Genomic DNA, 19,168 nt, shown 5'->3' on the forward strand with positions numbered 1-19,168 from the left:
GTGGCTCTAGCCACCGGGCCACCCCCCTGTGCACGGCCCTGCCAGCAGCTGACATGGCACCCCAGACCATCACTGACTGTGGGTACTTGACACTGGACTTCAGGCATTTTTGCATTTCCTTCTCCCCAGTCTTCCTCCAGACTCTGGCACCTTGATTTCCGAATGACATGCAAAATTTTCTTTCATCGTAAAAAAGTACTTTGGACCATTAAGCAACAGTCCAGTGCTGCTTCTCTGTAGCCCAAAAGTGGCTTGACCTGGGGAATGCGGCACCTGTAGCCCATTTCCTGCACATGCCTGTGTACCGTGGCTCTGGATTTTTTTACTCCAGACTCAGTCCACTGTTACCGCAGGTCCCCCAAGGTCTGGAATCATGGAATCATGAAATTGCGTTTGGGAGGCCTTCTCACCTTGCATGGTTACAACATGTTGTGCACTGCACAATTATTGTGAAAGAGAAAAAGAGCAGGTCCCCCAAAGCTGGTAAGAGGAGGCAACTGTTACCGAGAGGGCCTTACCTCAGCCCCATAGTGCACCACAGAACCACACTCCCAGTCCAGATGCTGATGTCATGAGAGATGCATTATCTGCATACATGGCAGCACATTTTCCCCTTCGTGACAGTATACATTAGGTACAAGTGGTGAACTTTCAGTGTATTTGCTTTCTTTTAGGAATATGCAACTTCACACTTGGTATTTGTTCAACAGTGTTATGTGTAGTCTCTGAAGTTAACTGCATTCAAGGTATTTTATGAAGAAATGCAATACTTTTATTTTAATGTCAACCATTTATTTGTAATTTGTAAAACAAGTATTTTGTGTAACTAAGTAATTCATCACAGAAAGAAACATTTAATTTGGTTTTGTATGCTTTAAATACAGAAACACTGCAAAGAAAATGAAGCTACAAAAATTACAATTAGACTTCTTTAATTTCTGGTCATTTGTGTTAATATTACTTTACACAAAACAAAGGTTTAAATAAAATATTATTTTACAAAAAATATAGTAGTTTCACTTTTTAAGCAATTTCATATAACAAAGGACAAGGCACAATGTTTTCCCTGTAACAGGCAAATAAGAGGTAGGAATAATTTCAAACATATCTAAACTCAAGCCAATACACACTCTAAAAAATAATTCAGTGGCTTAGTAAATATCACAGTAATAATTAACTTTATTAACTTAATAAAATCTCTCAATATCATTTACTTGATGGTTTTAGTTAAACATACCAAAATAATTGACTAAAAATCCAACAGTTAATTTTGTCTAAAATGTATAGTTATATTTAAGTTTTTTTCACTAAAATAATTTAGTATTCAAATAACCAATTATTTATTTTAAATATACTTAATACATTTGTGAAATGTATTTCAAAATATTTGAGAATGGAGAATTAAACCGATATGTTTTAAGAACCACAAATATTACTTAATTAAAATCAAGATTATTAATATTTAACACACACTGAAGAAATTGAGTAAGTTTAAGGGATTAAAACAATACACCCCTCCCCCACCCTCTGACGTGACGACAGCTCGACGGTTGAGTGAGTGCAGATATTTGAATTCTCCTCAGTCACCAGAGCAGTTTCTTCTTCTCAGCGTCGCAGAATTGGGGCATTTCCTCTGTGAAATTCAGGTTTGTATGTTTTGTTTTATCTATATAATCATTACTGTGCTAAAAGGCATTTTATTTAATTCAAAACAACATCTAGGGACGCAGTGTGAGTCACCTTAAGTTAACGTGTGGCGTTGGTCTTTGAAATGCCTGCTGTGTTGCTCAAAACACACAACTTTATTCGTAAAGATAATGAATATAATGAATTTGGATGATAAAATCTTATTTAAACTGGGCACTGTTTGTTTATTGCCAGGTTATGGAGTGGCGCCTCGCAGCATCTTTCAGCTACGAATGAAACCGGTCTCAAGTTCAAAGTCCACCCGCAGGCCGCTAACGTTAGTCCATCTCACGGTCGAGAAACAGCGCTGATACGGTGGATAACAGACCGGTTAATTACACTTGAATTACTTTTAAATGTTTCATTTTTACTTCTAAAATGTCTGTTACATGAGTTTAAATGTTGTAAAATAACGGTTATTCTTTAAATGTCAAAACAGTAATATATGCTGTAACGTTATTGCTGTACTCGTCGACAATAAAGGCCATGTCATGTATAAGTGTGTTTGTGTGGACTGTGGAGTATTTTACAAAGGTTTAGAAGAAATTAAAGTTATACTATACAAGTTAGTAATACTCATAAGTAAAAACAGTTCATATTAGTCATAAATATTGGTTTTTAAATGCTTTTTACCCAATTTTTTCTACTCAATTGAATTTGTTAATGTAACAAATGCAGTTACTCAGATCTACTTAATTTTTTTTACTTACATTTACTCAGTTCATATGGTGTCTATAATTGATTTCACTGCTTTAAAATTTCCTCAATTTTTTTAGTGTAAAAATGTTTCACCAAAAAATTTGAGTAAATCATAGTATTAGTTTTTAGAGTGCAGGCATTCACAAAATATTTTGCATAAGCAGCTTTTATGCTAGCCTAATGGCAGGCTGCTCACAGGTGACTATATGATCGAGCATAGTTATTTGCTTCTTCTGACCCATGTTCTGGAGTGGATGTGTTTGACACAGTAGATCCATGCATATGAAAGTTAGATGGCTGTGCGTGATACCCTTGAAAGTGTGGGGGGTGCATTGAAGGAGGTGCAAACGTTGGCTGTGTGCTTCGGAATCCCTCAACAAGTACTGACATAATGCGCTCGGTGGAGCGGGCATTGCTCTCTATTAAAGCACTAAGTAGTCTCTCCTCTCTTTGTTTCTGATTGTTGGATTTGGTCTTGAACCCATTCATTCTGTTGCCTCATCATCTGCACCATGAACTGTTGATGCTGAGAAATCACAGTGCATCTCGCAGACTTTCTTCGAGTGTTACCTAGACATTTCCATAAAAAAACAAAACAAAGGTCACTTGATGTGACAAGCTTTGATAGTAGTAACAGCTAAGTCTTGGCAAAACAAACAAACAAAAAAAAAATATTTAAAGTATTTCCAAGTTTTATACATATTTTAAATGTAGGACAAATATGTGCTGCATAGAATATATTTAGCCTATTTAACAACTGCTGAATATGATTGGCAAGTCTGTTATCAAAGTAATATCCTACAACGAGTTGTCTTATAGGTCTACTTAAATATATAGGCCTATGTATTATATTTATATCCAGTATATTTACTACTTTCCTTGCTTTTGCCAGTTTTGACCAGTCACTGAAATTACATTTACATTAAAAACATGTCACCTTTTGTCCGGGGTGGATAAACATCTGGTGCTGTGGCTGAAAAGCTTTCCTCTCCACTAACGTTAACAGACGTATCAGCTGATGTAAGAATCTCTATCCTCTTACATTTCCTCCGGGAGAACTGGAGAAGTTGCATCATTTCCAGTGCTACTCTCTATGTGGCAAAGTAAATACATAAAATTAGCAATATACGGTAGAGATTATTTACTGTAACATACTAGTTAGTTAATAGCAGAAAAACAAATACAATCAGCTCAAACATACTTACCATCAACTGCATTCAAGTGTTCCGCCTCATTCATGTCCCCGTCAAACCCAATGTCCACTCCATTTTCAGATACGTTAGACAAAAACACACCCGCTGGAATATCATTACAGAATAACCTTTAAAGAATTAATTCAAAACTCATCTGATCCGTTCTTTTAACGAACGATCAGTACAATCGCTTATCAACTCTCAAAGCTTTTATTCTTTCTACGCAAATCTTCGGGAAGGTTACTCCTCTGGCCATAAAGAATAAACTTTCCGAGCTATTGGGATATTAGTAAAGTATTCAAAGATACTCATGAGAGCTGTAGCTAGATCTGAACATTAAAGTGACTTATGTCTTGTGAGCAGTAACAATGACAATTAAACATGGATACAATGGTTTTAATAATTAATACTACGAATACATACGACTAGATAAAGAATACATGTATATACAGTAACGACAGGTAATGAAATAGAAGGAGAGAAAGAGAAAAGGCAAGCAGTATGGCAATTTTACAACAAGCAACCCCAGAGAGCCAGCAATGGATAATATCACCTTCAAAAGTCTTAAAACGCATCTATAGCTCAATAGAATTTATACTTGCATGGGCTTCTTTGTGCTGAGTATAAATGGATGTGCGCAAGACCTCTCAGAGCGTTCTCTCGTTCGGAGTTCGTGTTTCCGATCTGCAGGAAATTTGAAAGTTGCTTGGGAGCGAGTGTTGTTACCGAAAAGGAGGAAGAGGAGATCGTCTCGTTCAAGTTGGGAAGTTGACTGAGCAACGATATGCTGGTGTTACTGTCCTTTAAAGGTGCAGTACATATGCCCATCTTTTCCTGAGATGGCCAATCATGGGTAAGAGTTTTAGGCTGGAGAGAACTATCTTTGTCTCCATTTATGACTTAATTTGCTTAATTTACGATGGAGTTAGTGCGAAAATGTGCAGAAAAACAATTCCTAACACCACAAAACGCACTGACAAAGATATGCTATATTATGACCCTTGTGAAAAAGAAGTGTGCTTAATTGTATTGAAAGTGTATTTTTTGTGCACTTAATATATTTAAAGTATATTTTTTAAAAACTGCACTTGTAGATAATATGATATAATTAAAATTAAGTGCCACTTAAGTGTACTTAAAGAGAATACACTTTAATGACAATATTTCTAAACACACTTAAGTACACTTTTTTAAAATTCACTTTGTAATAATATCTAATTAATTTGTATTTTTAAAAAGTACACTTTCATGACAATATTTATAAACACACTTTAGTACACTTACAATAAGTGCACTTTATAATAATATCTAATTAATTTGTACTTTAACAAAGTACACTTTCATGACGATATTTATAAACACACTTTAGTGCACTTTTAATTAGTGCACTTTATAATAATATCTAATTAATTTGTACTTTAACAAAGTACACTTTCATGACAATATTTATAAACACACTTTAGTACACTTATAATAAGTGCGCTTTGTAATAATATATAATTAATTTGTACTTTAAAAAAGTACACTTTCATGACAATATTTATAAACACACTTTAGTGCACTTTTAATAAGTGCGCTTTGTAATAATATATAATTAATTTTCACTTAAAGAAAGTACACTTGTATGACAATATTTATAAACACACTTTAGTGCACTTTTAATAAGTGCGCTTTGTAATAATATATAATTAATTTTCACTTAAAGAAAGTACACTTGTATGACAATATTTATAAACACACTTTAGTGCACTTTTAATAAGTGCGCTTTGTAATAATATATAATTAATTTTCACTTAAAGAAAGTACACTTGTATGACAATATTTATAAACACACTTAAGTGCACTTTTTAAAAATGCACCTTGTAATGTCTACACCTAAATTTACTTAAACCATTTTAATTATGAGTTTGTTTCATAAAGTGCACTTATTTTACTAATGACAAAGCACATGGAAAATAAATGATTTTTTTTTTAAAAATTAGTTGTCCAAATTTACATTGGTTAATGTATTTTTCTTCAAAATTTCACTCGCTTACACTCCAGTACAACATACTGTTGAAATGTTATAACTAGCTCCTATGAACTCAACTACAAGTGTCAGTTTTCTACATAATTTGACATTGTCAATCTTTATGAGAGGAGTTGTCTAATTTACTGTAGGCTACTTTACATCTGTGTAGAATAACCTACTTTCAATATTATGTTGTTGTATGGCGATTAAACACACATTTAATTGCATTAATTCCAAGAAAAAGAACAAATCTAAACCAAATTAATTTGCATTAAAATTCAGTTAAAATAGGCTATTTCATTTTAATCAGACTAAACATGATTGACTTTTAGTTAGGTGAATGAGTCAAGTTCTCTGAAATACAGTCCAACTACACAGTGTTTAAGAACAACCTGAACAGAAATGGATAATTAATAAGTGATTTATAATCAACATTTAATGCACGCAATATCTTATTTTATATTTATACTTAATATTTCAATGCGCATGCGCCAAAAATACTACGTCATGATTTTGAAAAATGCGCGGTTCGCCATGATTGCGTCATCTCGATGCGTGAGGAAAATGAAGCTGAAGAGAACAGACAACAGAGGAGCGAACCGTTTGGATCATTACAGATGAGACGTTATATGCTACAAATAACGAGTCAAGTAAGTATATCTTGATATAAGCTCTCTTGATTTTACATTTTCACCGTAACATGGTAGCTCTCTATTACAGTGTAGTAGTTATTTAGTTTAATCGCAGATAGGATAGACGCAATATGGACTCGGGAGGTGAATTAACATTAATCATGTTTCCTATGTATCTAAGATTGTATTATTCATATTCATGTATCTAAGATTGCATTATAATAATTTCTTAAATCGGAATGTGATCGCCGGTGTGGGCATGTTCAATGAATTTGCCTGCTGTAAATACAATATTTTAATCGATCTCCTACTTTTTAAATGGACAGAAGACATTTAACGTTATATACATTTATTCCATATATTAACTTAACGTATAACAACAACCAGTAATGAAATAATGATTTTAATATGTTCTTTTCTTTTTGCATTTGGAGAGTAAGATGTAAGTACTATTTGTGTTTTTAATATTTTGTGCTTATTTTATTTTTTATTTTGTAGGATCAATACAGATGTGTTATTGGAGATCCAGTGCAAGCTGTGTGGAATCACGGAGCCATCTTGATGAGGTCAAGTTAATGTTAATTATGAATTTATGCCCAGCCATGACACTGATCACACAAGCTAAAACATAACTATCAAGTCTTTAGCTTTCAAATGCTTTGCATCTTGTCCATTTGTAAGTAATACATTCCCACTTGGGCATTTACAGATCCCCTAATCATTATATATTTTACAGGCCACACACCCAAAGGAAAGGAGCCGCAGCATTGCTGTGCCAGGCGTGGTAAATACAGGAACATCCTTCATGGAGATGGTGCGGTAAGCTGAAACTTGCAAGGCAAGATGAGGAAAATTCAAGAATACTTTTCTCAATTTACATTGGTCTTGGGTTATTTATCTATATTTAAGTTATGTTTAATTCCCTGTAAAGTAGGAATAAAAACCATTATTAAAATGTTCTCTCTTTTTAAAGTCCAGTGTCAGTGAAGATGATGTGCTCAGTGGGATACGTGAAGGAACCTCTCCAATCATTCTACCCTGACGACTGAGGTAATTCATCACATAGGGGATGCAGTTGTGGTCAAAAGCTTACACACACCATGCAGAATAAACTGCTTCATCAGGGCAGTACTAGATAAAAAAGAGACAACATGCTCATTTTTATGATCCCTCTTATGGCTATTTCTTTTTTTTCTTCTTTTTTTCATACAGATACTGCTGTGTGAATATAAACTGTACATCTATCGTTTTAATTTAATTGAGCCAATTATAATAATGGATAGATCTGTTTTATAAACAAGTTTTTTCTTTGTGCGTTTTCTTTTTCTTTCCTCAAGGTATATATTTTTTTGCTTTCCTGCCTCTTTGGAACATGTCCATTCACATCTACTGTGGAGAGATGGTGCGCCAGTTTCCTACTGATGGAGAGCTTCTGGGACATTGACATAAACAGCACTTTCCAAACAACTTGAAAATAGTTGGTGACAAACAATTTTGTGTGCCTTTGGAGTTCTTCAGTTTTTTTTTTTTTTTTTTTCATTCACTAATGCTGGAATAAGATTTTAGAATAAACCTTTTGGTCCTAATTTTGGTGCTAGTAAAGGTTTAAGAGCTTATAAGTTCAGTAACACTTTACAATAAGATCTAATTTGTTAACGTTATTTAATGTATTGACCAACATGATCTAACAGTGATTTCTTTTTATTTATTTATTTTATTTAATTTTTTACAGTGTTTATTAATAGTTGTTGACCTTGCTTAATAAATTATAGTTCAAAGCTAGTTAATTAAATTTATAGTCATTGTTCATGCAAGTTAACAATGCATTAAATAATTAACATTTAAGATTGCATTAATAATAGAGGTGTAACAGTACACAAAGCTGACAGTTCGGGGAGGAACACTAAATATAAAAATGCTTTTTTTTTTTTTATTGGTTTACTGAACAAATTGTAATTATCCTAATCTAAAGGTTTCTTAAAGAATTAAAAATATAATATAAAAAATATCTCTACTAATTATTATTATTATTACCTTTATTTAACCAGGAGAAAAACTCACCGAGATTAAAATGTCCTGTCCTGGCCAAGATAGCCAGCTGTGTTTGCATGTACAGTTATACATAAAAAGTCACATAAAAAACAGAAAACATACAACCAGTCAAAAACAATTACACACCATTCATTTACTCTCAAAAAGATGTAGTAAAATTTTAAAATGACTAAATGTCACCAGATCTTTTAGCTTCAACTCAGTCTGGAGCAAATTCCAATCTGAGGCTGCGACATATCTGAAGGATGTTTCACCAAGCTTAACTCTAACAAAGGGCACACAAAGATTATAATTTGATTCAGAATGTAATATATAATTGCCTTGTTGTTTCTGTTTAATCAAATGACAAAGAATGCTATATAGTGTAGACTATATAGGGAGGCCTTACTTGCACTCGCATTGTATGCAAACGTGTAAACTTCACATAAGACTGTTTTTGCATTAACTTATAAATCTAATTATAGGTTAGATTTTTTTCAGGTTTTCAGGTTAAGTAGAATATGATGAATATATAGGCTAATATAATGCATACATTTAGTGAAAGAGTTCATCTCTCTCGTGTTTTATCGACGTCTTTCTGCTGTTGAAACACTGAACGATTACACAATGTGATACATTTTAGTAAGTTGTAATGTATCCTTAACATACCTTCTGATGTTAATTCATGTTTATTCTTTGACTATGACAAGGTGATCACATTCACTCGTGCCGCGTTGCTGCTTGAACTGATGTCTTTACAGTGATCTGTCATGTCACATTAAAGAGCATCAATATGGCATCACTTGAATTTAATGATAAAATTGACAGAATACATATGTTCTTATGAAAACTTGTATTGAAGTGTGTTCCACTCATTAAACAAGCCGTCTGTTAACTGTTAAAGATTGCATTCGTACCGCTCGGTACACACGTGCACTGTACCGGAAGTCCTTTACCGAACCGGTTCGGTATGAATACATGTGCCGTTACACCCCTAATTAGTAAATGTTGAAATTAACATTAACTAAGATAAATAAATGTTTATATTATTATTCATTCTAGGTTCATGTTAAATTAAGTAGTTAACTAATTAAACGTTACCCAAAGTTTTGAATCTTAGTGTTGTACATGAAACGATTCTTTTCTTTCCATTTGTTTGTATTTATTCATCTGTTGTGTGAGGTAATTTTCTGTGATGGGTAGATTAAGGTACCTTTGAATGAGGGAGATATATAATAATGCATATAATTACATATAATTGCATATAATCCTCATTGTCCTCCAGACTCTTTCTAAATGAATTTGTGTTTGTGTAAATAGTTTTTTGGGTTTTTCTTGGGCATCAAAAAAAAGTTTTTTTTGTATATTTGTTTTACAGATCGTTTTGTCAATAAATGTAGAGGATTTAAATTTGGATGTGTTTATTATACGAAATTGCAGCTGTATTATTTGAAAAATGTAATTATGAATGTATTTCATTATATTAGAGTGTACATGTAAATTACGTTAAGGTATATTTTAGTTCATATTAATTGCTTGTTTTTAAGACAGTAGAATGGATGTCAGTACATTGAGCAGTGCACTTTAATTACAATTTTAATACACTAGAAGCGATTATGAAAGTACATATAAAGTTGTATTTAAGTACCACTTAAGTTGTTCCAAAAAATCACTCTTAATTGCAACTTATTGTATTTTATTTCAACTTAACATGTGATAAATTTGAAATCAATTACATATAATGTGTGTTAAGTACACCGAAAACATTGCATTTAATTGCACAATTAAGTGTATATTTAGCTGACATTAAAGTATGTTTTAGTTCACATTAATTGCTTGTCAGTACATTGAGCAGTGCACTTTAATTACAATTTTAATGCACTAGAAGCGATTATGAAAGTACATATAAAGTTGTATTTAAGTACCACTTAAGTTGTTCCAAAAAATCACTCTTAATTGCAACTTATTGTATTTTATTTCAACTTAATATGTGATAAATTTGAAATCAATTACATATAATGTGTGTTAAGTACACCGAAAACATTGCATTTAATTCACACTTAAGTGTATATTTAGCTGACATTAAAGTATGTTTTAGTTCACATTAATTGCTTGTCAGTACATTGAGCAGTGCACTTTAATTACAATTTTAATACACTAGAAGCGATTATGAAAGTACATATAAAGTTGTATTTAAGTACCACTTAAGTTGTTCCAAAAAATCACTCTTAATTGCAACTTATTGTATTTTATTTCAACTTAATATGTGATAAATTTGAAATCAATTACATATAATGTGTGTTAAGTACACCGAAAACATTGCATTTAATTGCACAATTAAATGTATTTAGTATAAGTACATTATCTGTGTAATAAGTACACTTTATAAAAGTACACTAAAGTGCACTTTTTTTTCACAAGGGGACCCACTGTAAAAAGCAACAACAACAACAACAACAACATTGTAATTATAAACTTTAGTGTTTATTTTTGTGCAACGTAGACTTGAATGTTTAATTTGTGTAACTATAGGCTACCAAAGCATTTGAGGCATGTATTCCTCCAGTTGCGAGCCTGTACGGCAGCTGCGCACGGACTGGGACTGAATAATTCAGACTGACAAAATAATAAAAATTACATTCTTCTTCTTTATAAAATAAATAATAACAATATTATTTTTCTAAATAACAATAAGCATCATTAATAATAAAAATCATAATAATATAATAAAAAGAATCTTACAAGTTGTCATGCAATTATTAATGTGAATGAATGGAGGCTACTCCACATCACATCATCATATCGTACACCCCAATAAATGTGCCGTGATACGAAATTAAATGCTAATTGTTTCAAAACATGTGCTTTAAAATAATGCACTGTGAGGTAGGCCTAATTTATCATCCAAACAGCTTTAAACTGATGGAATGTGCTTCTCAACCTCCGCTCTATTAAAAGTACTCGTAATTTGGGTACATATTTGTTTGTTTTTGGGTGCCTTTAATCCCACTCTTTAAACTCCCAAATAAAACAATTTCGCTTTTTTCCACTTCCCTGGTAATTGTCTCGATGGGCTCAATCATCTCACTAGTCCACTAGTCAGGGCACTGATCAGGGAGTCAGTCCATTGACTTATGTCCTAATCAGTGCCCTGACTAGTGGACTAGTAGGATGATTGAGGCGCGCCCGATCTCCACGTCGGAAAAGTTTCGCTTCTTTGCCATCTTCCGTGTGTCCATGGCGTAAAATGAGGGTGTAGGGGAGGCGGAGACTTGAATATATAGGGCCGTGTTATTCTAATGACGATCGTTTTCAGCCGCGGCATTTATCAAGGGCAGGTATTGCGTACACCTGAATTGCAGAGGTGCGCACAGCTTCATAAATCAGGCGGTGAGAGGAGTGTAAGCATAATCTTGCGCCAACATATACAGTACGCCCGTTTCTACGCAAGACTGATAAATGAGGGCCAATGTGATGCATTTCATAATCACATACTATGCACCATCGTTTCAGGACGAGAGAGAGGAATGTGTTAATATCAAACACTGTATGGCTGGGAGATATTAAAGCAGAGATACATACTTACACATGAGTACAAGCATTTAAAATTAACTTACATTGTTCATTTAATCATGGTCAGGTTGGTATGACCTAAGGAGCATGCATACACACAAGGATGCATCATATCAGTCTCAGGCGTCTCTCTCTCTGTCTGAGAGAATGTGAGGGGGGGAACAGGGTTCAAGTCATGAACACCCTTCAACAATCTGATTGAAGTTGTCACAGTTTTCCAAAGATGCTGCCTGTCTCATTTCAGCTAGGTCACAAAGCTGTCTAAGGTGTCAACTTCCCCAGACTCGTCAGCATCGGGCCCCTAATTTATATGTGGCTAAAAGCTATCCACCATAAACATCAGAATTGACTCATCTTTGATCCTGATAAGAGAGACCACAGACGCTACAACTTGAACTCCCAACTGCGATATCAGCGAAACTTGGATCGTTCCGGACTTTAGCATAATCACAGACAATCTTCACAAAGTCTGAAAATGGAGGGTAAGGCACACAATTTTGTTCTTTATACTGTGCTCCTAATGTGATCAATTTCTCCTGCAGGTATAATGGAAGTTTTTGGACAATTGGATGGACTCCATGTGATGTATTGAGATAGGTGAGCCCCGGTAAGTATCCATCAGCTTTTGCTGCTTCCAGCTCCAACAGAGTATCACCCAGTTCCCTCAGTTTAAGGTTGTCTCGGTTTGAGATTCTTGGAAAATGTTCAACCTTTTTGAGCAGAACATTTTCTATTACTTCAGCTGAACCATAAATGTCTTCTAATCTTTGCCAACTAAGGCCAGCTTTGGCGTTATGAATGTGAACTTCTCTGATTGTCCTAGCTTGTTCGGAGGATGATGGTCCAAGCCATTTACCAAGCAAATCAAGCTCATCTGTAGCTGTGAGATTCAAATCTTCAGTGGCACTAAGAAAGGATGCCTTCCAAGCCCAGTAGTTCTCTGGATGATCATCAAATTTTAACAAGCCTGAGCTTACCATCTCACTTCGCAGTAGATATTTTGCAAAGTCCATTGAAGTTCAAGGGTTTCCTTGCCACCGACTGGACTGGTAATCTGTGGCAAGGGGGGCGTGGTTCAGTGAGATCTGCAGCAGGAGAGAGAGCCGCGGGACGAGCGGTAAGTGAGTGGGTTGGACGCAGATTGATAACACCTGTATCTTGTTCCAGTAATGGGCGTGGGGAGAGGATAAAATGCCTGTGGAATCGGAAGCATGGGAGAGAGAGAGGGACTGGAGAGTGTGTGTGTGAGAGGGTGACGAGCTCGTAGCAGGGAGGTAGGTGATCAGTTTGTGTTCTGTGCTGGAAAAGTCCTTGTTTTGTTTTGTTTGTTTGTTTGTTTTCTCTTTTCTTTCTTGTTTCTTTCATTAGGAAATCAGGAATAGTATTATTTACAATTAATTAAGTGTTGATTAAAGGAGGGGGTATTTGAGGCCCATGGCTTCAGGGAGTGGGGGGGGGGGGGGGGGCTGAGGGTGGTGGGTGGCAGAAGGTGGTTAGGGATAAGGGGGGCTCTAAGAGAGAGGCATCGAGTGAACGACCAGACATTTCTGGAGATGAAGGAAATAAAGTTAGGAGAATTGGAACTACTGAAGAGTTTGTAGTACTGTTTAAAGTTAAGGGAACTTGTCAGGAAGATGCAGGATTTAGAGCAGTGAATCCACTAAAGGTGACCAGTGCTTTGGAGAGTCAGATAGGTAAGGATTTTCAGGCCAAGATTTTGTACAATGGAATGTTAAGAGTTTGTTGCAAAAATAGGAAACAGTATGATGATACTAAAGTGGTGGGGAAGTTGGTAGTTAAGGTGGATATTTTCATCCCTAGAGAAAGACAACAAGGAGTCAAGGGAGTGGTGTATGGAGTATTTTCAGGTTTGTCTGAGAAGGAAATTTTGGATAACGTTAAGGGGGCCCAAGTAATTGAGGTGGTGAGATTTAAGCGTAGGGATGGAGGCGGGGATCCGCCGATCCTGTTAACATTTAAAGAGGGAGTTCTGCCACAGAAAGTTTTTCTTGGGAGTATGGCATACAATGTAAGGGAGTACATAAGACCACCATTGCGATGCTACAATTGTCAGAGGTTTGGACATGTTGCTGGGTCTTGTCGGGGTAAAAGAAAGTGTGCAAAGTGTGGTGGAGATCATATAATTCAAAATTGCAAGACAGAGGATCCCAAATGCCCTAACTGTAATGGAGACCATGCAGCAGGGTTTCATGGTTGTGAAAGATTTGTTCAGGCTAAGAGAGTGCAGGTTGTGAAGGATCAGAACAAGGTGTCATATGCAGAGGCCGTTCAAAGAGTGGCTAGAGAAGGTGGAAATGGAAATACTGGAGACAGAGTGGTGATTGGACGCCAAATCACTGTGCCAAATTTGCAGTCTACATCTCAATCTGATATGTTGATTTTTAATAAGGAGGTTTTTCTATCTTTTATTTCCGATGTGTTGGTGGGAACTAAGAAAACAACTAATCGGTCAGATGTTATCAGGTTAGTGGTGGAGGCAGCTGAAAGGTACCTCGGTATAAAGCAGTTGCCAGAAAAGTTACATCAATTCATGACGGAGAATCAGAGTATGGAAAGATCACAGTTGTCAAGGACTAACAGTATGGAGGATGTTAGTGAGATGGATGAAGTGGGTCCTTATTAATATTTTAATGTGGTACATTCTTCAATGGAATGCCCGGAGTTTGATGGGAAATGGTCAGGAGCTAAAAAGGTTTGTTGAAGAATTTAAAGAAGCACCGGAATTGATATGTATTCAAGAGACGTGGTTAAAACCTTGTTTAGATTTTGTAATTTCAGGTTATGAATGTTTGAGATTAGACAGGTCAGATAGAATAGGTGGGGGTTGTGCAACTTTTATCAAGATTGGGTTACAATATAGGAAAATTGACATTAATTGTAATATCGAGTGTTTGGCGGTGGAGGTTTGGAGCAGTCATAGTTCTATTACTGTGTTAAATTACTATAACCCCTGTCAGTCTTTGATATTGTCAGATTTTGATGAAATAATGGAGAAGATAAGATGTCCTGTAGTGTGGATTGGAGATTTTAATGCACATAATCCAATATGGGGTAGTGATCACAGGGATAAAAATGGGGTTATAGTAGAAGAATTCTTAGATAAATATGAATTGGTAGTGTTAAATGATGGAAGGCCGACAAGATATGATATTAATAGAAATAAATGCAGCCATATAGATTTAGCAATTTCTTCATCAAACTTAGCTAGAATAGGTGAGTGGGATGTTATAGATTCATATACAATGGGGAGTGATCACTATCCAATTTTATGTAGGTTTGATAGGAATTTGTCAAGGGAAGCTGAAAAGAAAGTACCTAGATATAACTTTTCTCAGACTAAATGGGATGAATTCCAGGAGAAAGCCCAAAGCTTGGTAAATTATGTGGATAGTGAGGATTCAGTAGATAAGTGGAATAATTCCATAAGTCTTATGGTGCATGAGGCTGCCAGTTACACCATTCCTGTGAAGCAGGAACCAAGGTCACGTAAAATGGTGCCTTGGTGGAATAAAGAATGTGACAAAGCTGTTAGAAATAGGAATATAGCGTATAGAAGATTAAGAAAGTATCCCATATTGGTTAATGCAGTTGAGTACAAGCGTCTAAGGGCAGTAGCAAGAAGAGTTATAAAAGATGCAAAGAGAAATAGTTGGAGGAAGTTTTGTGGTACGCTAGGCCCTGAGACACCAGTAAGGAATTTGTGGTCAGCTGTACACAGAATGTCAGGGATATATAAAAGAAAATCGATACCAGTATTACATAAGGGGGAGGTAAGAGCAGTTTCTAATAAGGAAAAAGCAGATATGTTTGTAGATAGTTTTCAAGCAGTGCATAGATCAGAGAGAATGGGGGTTGGAAGGTGTAGGACAGGGGATGAGTTGATGGCAAAGAATCAGTGGAAGCTTGAGAGGAGTTTAGAAAATGATAATCCTATTAATCTCTTTTTTGATATGAAAGAGTTGAAGGATGCAATTATGTCTGGGTCTAATACTACGCCGGGAAGAGATATGTTGTCGTATGAGCTATTTAAACATATGGAGGACAATGTACTTGAAGAAATTTTAGCCTTGTTTAATACAGTGTGGGAAGAAGGATATTTACCCAAGGAGTGGAAACATGCAGTTGTGGTTCCTATCTTGAAGCCAGGTAAAGAGGCATCAAACCCCAGTTCATACCGTCCTATAGCACTCACGGCAGTCCTTTGTAAGGTTATGTAAAGGATGGTAACCAACAGATTGGTATATTTTTTAGAAACCAGAGGGCTATTTGATGATGTCCAGAATGGTTTTAGGAATGGAAGATCAACAATGGAGTCAGTTACAATTCTAGATCAGGATATTAAAAGGGCATTTAGTAATAAGGAGATAGTAGTGAGTGTATTTCTGGATATAGAGAAGGCTTATGACTCTTTGTGGAAGGAAGGATTAATGATAAAATTTTTTGATTTAGGAGTTAGAGGGAGGATATTTAATTGGATTAAGGACTTTTTAATGAAAAGAACAATTCAAGTAAAAGTTGGTAATATTAGTTCAAAAACTGTGGAAATAGAAAATGGAACACCGCAGGGAAGTGTTATTAGTCCAGTTTTATTCAATATAATGATTAACAATATCTTTGATAAAATAGAGCGAGGATTTGGGCTTTCTTTATTTGCAGATGATGGGGCCATTTGGAAAAGAGGGCGTAATACAGAGTTTGTTTTAAAACAGATTCAAAGAGCATTAGTGACTGTAGGGGAATGGGGGAATAAATGGGGCTTCACAATTTCTGCCTCAAAGACTAAATATATTGTATTTGGTTTTAAAAGAAAGTTACCCAATCGAGAGCTATATATGTATGGGTCTCCTTTGGAAAAGGTAAAGATTTTTAAATTTTTAGGTGTTTGGTTTGATGAGCGTATGACTTGGGCTGTGCATGTAGGTAAAATTGTGTTGAAGTGTGAGAACGTGCTGAATGTTATGAGAAGTCTGGCCGGATGTGAATGGGGGGCTAATAGGGACACAATGCTGTTAATTTATCAGGCAATGATCAGATCTGCTCTTGATTATGGATGTTTTGTATATGGGTCTGCTTCTAAAACTGTTTTGGCTAGGTTAAATGTTTTGCAGGCAAGGGCTTTGAGGCTTTGTTGTGGGGCTTTCAGAACCTCTCCAGTCCCTGCTCTGTTAATTGAAATGGGAGAAATGCCCTTATGGTTAAGGCGTATTAAGTTAGGGTTACAATACTGGGTAAAACTTAGAGGGTGTAATTATACCTTCCCAGCAAGGTGTATATTACAAGAGTCTGATGGAGGTAATAAATATAAAACATTTTTTTTCCCAAGTTAATCAATGGGCCAGAGAAATGAGCTTGGAACAGGGAGGTATTGTAGAGCACACTAGATGGTTACCTATGCCTTATTGGGTGTTGCCTGAATTAAACATTGAGCTTGGTTTTCTTCAAGGAAAAGATAAGTGGGAGGTGACACCAAAAATAGTTGAATATCTTAACTTAATTCACGAGTTCCCACTTACATCAAATTAAATAGAGTAAAGATTATGCGTATTTGGCGTGCTGTCCAGGGGAGGGCTCCGGGCTCGGATTTTTGCCCGAACCCAGAGGATCCCCCCCCCCCTGTGGTAAAGATACTCTATAACTAGACTGTAATGTTTTATGGATTGTGATGGCATCTAATGAGGATTTATTAAATTGAAGTGAGGAGATGGGGTGGTGGAGGGATGCCAAAAATAAAAATGGTCAACGAGAGGAGGTAAATCTGTAGTATAAGTACACCTCCTATCGTTGATCAGATTGATTAGCTTACCATGCTCCACCTGTGTTTAATTAGGATTAATTATCTGACGTGCTCCCCTTGTTAATTAGGTTTGATTAGCTGACGGCTCCGTTGTTTAATTATCTGTTAGTGCTCCTCCCGAAATTAGTTAATAAAACTTCACTTCACGAGTTCCCACTTACATCAAATTAAATAGAGTAAAGATTATGCGTATTTGGCGTGCTGTCCAGGGGAGGGCTCCGGGCTCGGATTTTTGCCCGAACCCAGAGGATCCCCCAAAATGCAAGGAGTGGAGGACAGCCACCAGAAAACCCCCAAATACGCAGAAAAATTGGTGGGCTGATAATTTGAGAGGCCTGGCTGCTAGACCAGGAGAGCCCGTGTTGCCTCGCTGCTTCGGGCGGACGGGTTCTACTGGCTGAAGGAAACTGGGCGTTGGAAGACCGATCGGGAAAGCTCTTGCCGCGTCTGAGGGGGGCCAGGCTCACTGCAACAGACGGGAAAGAACCCTACCGGACGATGGATGAGGAGAATTTTTGTAAAATTACCTATCGGGAGGGCCCTTTGCAACGTCTGAGGGGGGTCCGGCTCACTGCAACAGACGAGAAGCGAGCTCTTCCGGCTGATAAATGAGGAACATCCTCAAAATCAGAGAGGCCGATGGGAAGGCTCTTACAACATCTGAGGGGGGCCGGGCTCACTGCAACAGACGAGAAAAACCCTACCGGACGATAAATGAGGAGCGGCCTAGAATTTGGCGTACCGATCGGGAAGGCTCTTTATCGAGTCTGAGGGGGGCCTGGCTCACTGCAACAGACGTAAGACGAGCTCTTCCGGCTGATAAATGAGGAGCATCCTCAAAATCAGGGGGGCAGATTGGGAAGGCTTCTTACAGCATCTGAGGGGGGCCAGGCTCACTGCAACAGATGAAAAAGAAGACCCTACTGAACGATAGAGGAGGAGCAGCCTAGAATTTGGCGGACCGATCGGGAAGGCTCTCTACCAAGTCTGAGGGGGGCCTGGCTCACTGCAACAGATGTAAGATGAGCTCTTCCAGCTGATAAATGAGGAGCATCCTCAAAATCAGCGGGGTAGATTGGGAAGGCTTCTTACGGCGTCTGAGGGGGGCCAGGCTCACTGCAACAGATGGGGAAAAACCCTACCGGCCGATTAAATTAGGAGCGGTCTTGAATAAAATTACCGATCGGAAAGGCTCTTGCAACGTCTGAGGGGGGCCAGGCTCACTGCAACAGACGAGAAACAAGCTGTACCAGCTGATAATGAGGAGCATCCTCAAATCAGAAGGACCGATTAGGAAGGCTCTTACAACGTCTGAGGGGGGCCTGGCTCACTGCAACAGACGAGAAAAACCCTGCCGGCCAATAAATGAGGAGCAACCTTGAATTTGACAGACTGATCGGGGAGGTTCTTGCAACGTCTGAGGGGGGCCGAGCTCACTGCAACAGACGAGAAACAAACCCTAACGGCCGATAAATGAGGAGCATCCTCAAATTAGAGTGACTGATCGGGAAGGCTCTTGCAATGTCTG

At 36.8% G+C, this 19,168-nt stretch overlaps 1 protein-coding gene and 1 long non-coding RNA gene across 5 annotated transcripts in view; both read left to right on the forward strand.

Annotated features, from left to right (window-relative positions):
* LOC137083874 (secretagogin) overlaps nt 1-19,168 on the forward strand; it is a 165,394-nt gene that overhangs the window by 41,636 nt on the left and 104,590 nt on the right. The window lies entirely within an intron of this gene.
* On the forward strand, nt 6,071-9,878 carry LOC137083873 (uncharacterized). 3 transcript variants are annotated; one of them, XR_010906637.1, is made up of 5 exons: nt 6,073-6,239; nt 6,720-6,787; nt 6,958-7,059; nt 7,195-7,271; nt 7,559-9,878. It is a non-coding gene; the product is annotated as an uncharacterized lncRNA (long non-coding RNA). The 3 variants fall into 3 exon arrangements; XR_010906636.1 differs by having other exon boundaries at nt 6,075-6,239; nt 6,958-7,040; XR_010906635.1 differs by having other exon boundaries at nt 6,071-6,239; nt 6,720-7,040.

This window comes from Pseudorasbora parva, chromosome 7 (assembly GCF_024679245.1).
Source record: "Pseudorasbora parva isolate DD20220531a chromosome 7, ASM2467924v1, whole genome shotgun sequence".
Classification (NCBI taxonomy): domain Eukaryota; kingdom Metazoa; phylum Chordata; class Actinopteri; order Cypriniformes; family Gobionidae; genus Pseudorasbora; species Pseudorasbora parva.